Genomic DNA, 3,288 nt, shown 5'->3' with positions numbered 1-3,288 from the left:
TTGTGGCAAGGCTTTTGGAGTACCTCCAGGAGAGCTTCATGGAGATGTCCCTGGAGGATTTCCGCTCCATCCCCAGACACGTTAACAGACTTTTCCAGTAGCTGTACTGGCCGCGAATGCATCCCAAGTCCTCAGGGCAAAGTAATCATTAAAAAACGCTTGCTTTCAAAACAAGTGTTATATTTTAAAAGGTAAACTCACCTGAGGTCCCTTCCATGGGGTCATGGTCTTGGATACTGGCTTGGGAGGGTTGGGAGGGTACTTCAGTCAGGCTGAGAAAAAGATCCTGCCCGTTGGGGAGAACGGAGTGCTGGGTGCTCTCCGCAAGCTCGTCCTCCTCCTCCTCCTCTTCCCCGTCTGCAGAATCCTCAGGTGTAGCTGATGAGATTATCCCCGCCTCGGAATCCACGGTCAGAGGTGGGGTAGTGGTGGCGGCTCCCCCTAGAACTGCATGCAGCTCGGCGTAGAAGCTGCATGTCCACGGCTCTGACCCGGAGCGACTGTTTGCCTTCTTTGTTTTTTGATAGACTTGTCTGAGCTCCTTGACTTTCATGCGGCACTGATCTGAGTCCCTATTGTGGCCTCTCTCCATCATGCCCTTGGAGATTTTTTCAAAAGTTTTGGCATTTCGTCTTTTCGAACGAAGTTCTGCTAGCACTAAATCCTCTCCCCATATAGCGATCAGATCCAGTACCTCCTGTACGGTCCATACTGGTGCTCTTTTTCGATTATCGGCCTGCATGGTTACCTGTGCTGATGAGCTGAGCTATCTGTGGTTACCTGTGCTCTCCACGCTGGGCAAACAGGAAATGAAATTCAAATGTTCGCGGGGCTTTTCCTGTCTACCTGGCCAGTGCATCCGAGTTCAGATTGCTGTCCAGAGCGGTCACAATGGTGCACTGTGGGACAGCTCCCGGAGGCCAATACCATCGAATTGCGGCCACACTAACCCTAATTCGAAATGATAATATCGATTTTGGCGCTACTCCACTCGTCGGGGTGGAGTACAGAAATCGATTTTAAGAGCCCTTTATTTCGAAATAAATGGCTTCGTTGTGTGGACGGGTGCAGGGTTAATTCGATTTAACGCTGCTAAATCCGAATTAAAGTCATAGTGTAGACCAGGCCTAAGAATAACTGGGTGATTTTCAGAATAGTTCTGCAGAAAATAATTTGTTCATTTTTAATAATGTTCTTAAAAAATCAAGCTTCTTTTTATAGCATATTTGAAGTTTAAGTGAGCTAGTCGTGACTGCAGGGCTACTGTTGCTTCTGTGTATTTTTTCCAGGTGTGTGCTAGAATTTTATGTTTGTATCTTAACTTCAGAATACAACATTATAGAAGGAGTACAAACAAAACATATTAGAAATGTCAAAAAGTTAATAGGAAATTAAGGAAGGAAAAGACTTCTCAGATCATCTGCTCCGTTTCAGGGTCAAGGCAGGATTGTTTCCTACAGCTCACTTTCCAATGCTTCCTGCTGGTCAGTTTTAAATGACACAAGCAATAAGGCTTCCACCACTTCCCTTGGAAACTATTCTGAAATCTATTAGACAGATTTTTTGTATTGTTTTGTTTCTCTATTTGTATGGCAATAAACCTGTTAATACTTTCTAAATAAATAAATGGTATATAAAAATATTTGTTACAACACATGGAACCTGATTTTCAGAGGTGCTGAGCACTGACAACTCATAGTAATTGTGGGTGCTCAGCAGTTCTAAAAAATCAGACCCAAGGTGCCTTCAAGTTAGGTTCCCTAAACTAGAGGCACCCAAAATCTGTGGACATTTTTGAAAAATTTGGCCTTAATCTTTCAGGTGTGTCTACTCCAGTCTTACTGAACACAGATGCTCCAATTGATGGGACAGTTGCCTATAAAGGCCTAAGCTTGTTAGTCCAGAAGATGTTTAAAAAGAATCATTTAACACCTCTAGAAATAGACAACCTAATTCTGTAACTACTGTACCAGTCAGCACCAAAGACTGCAATATTTTATGGCCATTTTTTTAGTCACTTATGAATGGGGCTGGGCAGGAAATAGTTTTCCCATCCCACAAGAATTTGATAATTAAAAAAAAAATACTGTTTTGAAATGGGACAAAAAATTAATATCAGATTTTTGCAAATTTGCAATCAAAAAACCATCAGTTTGGGTTAAAACAATTTGTTTTGATTTTGCCTTTTTGAAATATTTTTTAGTCTAATTTACTAAAATGTTGTCTCGGAAAATCTGCACTGTCTTGCTTATGAAGTCTCTCACTAATGTCCAAATAATGGATGGCCCTCCACAGGAGTATGGGTGCTCAGTGCTGCTGAAAACCAGACCCTTATCTTTGATCTATGGGTCTCCATCTATGAATTAGAATAATACGCACCTACCTTGCAGGGATGTTGGAAAGATTAATGCTGGTGCAGTGCTTTGAAGATGTAAACTACTATATATGTTCTAAATATGTTTAAATGAGAGCTACAAATATATATATAGAATATATACATTAACTTAATACAGAAGGGGGGTTATTTTTGTGTTAAGTAAATTCAAATTGAGCATTTGGTTTACATAATATTTCTAGAAAAATATTTTGTCAGACAGAAGAGAAAAATAAATAATGCTATACTAGTAGAATTATTTCTGAATACAATGTCTTCCATAAGTCCTGAGCAGCTCTTTAATATTCTTAAATGCTTATATAGCACTGTAAATATAGAAGGCATTTTACAGAACATAGAGACCTGAAGAATTTACAATCTGATATGCACAAAACAGAACACAGGACCACCTTTCAGAAAGGGAAATAAATATCAGTGCTGCAGTTAACATAGGATGGATTAATGGAAGTGGATTTTAAGGAAGAATTTAAAGACAGAAGTGGGAGACACAATGTAGGGGCAGCATAATCGACAATATGAAGGCAAGGGTAGGAAAGAGGCTGATTGCTAATCTACTAAATAAAGGATTGCAGTCAAGAAAAAATCTGATTTTAAAAACATTCCAACTTTGGTGCCTTCTGTGATGTCCATGAAAGGGTTAAAGCAGCTAAAAGTTGCTTTGTTTCACACGGTATGTATATGCCAGTGAGTGTTCTCTGATGAGTGAGTTTTTGTAAATTAATATCCTGCTGGAGAGCTGTGGTGGCTGGAGTTACTTTGGAAGTAGTAAAAGTTGGAGTTATCTCACCTGCTTATGTAGTTTCAGTTAAGCTCAGTGGAATAAATTTCTTACTGTTAGTAAAGTTAGGGTTACCATATTTCCACAATCAAAAAAGAGGACACGGGGGGGGGGG

General features: G+C 40.1%; 1 protein-coding gene across 1 annotated transcript in view; it reads left to right on the top strand.

Moving 5' to 3' along the window:
* Positions 1 to 3,288, top strand: part of LOC112103416 (protein Niban) — a 115,188-nt gene that overhangs the window by 32,240 nt on the left and 79,660 nt on the right. The window lies entirely within an intron of this gene.

This window comes from Terrapene carolina, unplaced genomic scaffold, assembly GCF_002925995.2.
Source record: "Terrapene carolina triunguis isolate 2854851 unplaced genomic scaffold, T_m_triunguis-2.0 Scaffold211, whole genome shotgun sequence".
In the NCBI taxonomy this organism is placed as follows: Eukaryota; Metazoa; Chordata; order Testudines; family Emydidae; genus Terrapene; species Terrapene triunguis.
This window is presented reverse-complemented; position numbering and strand designations above follow the sequence as displayed.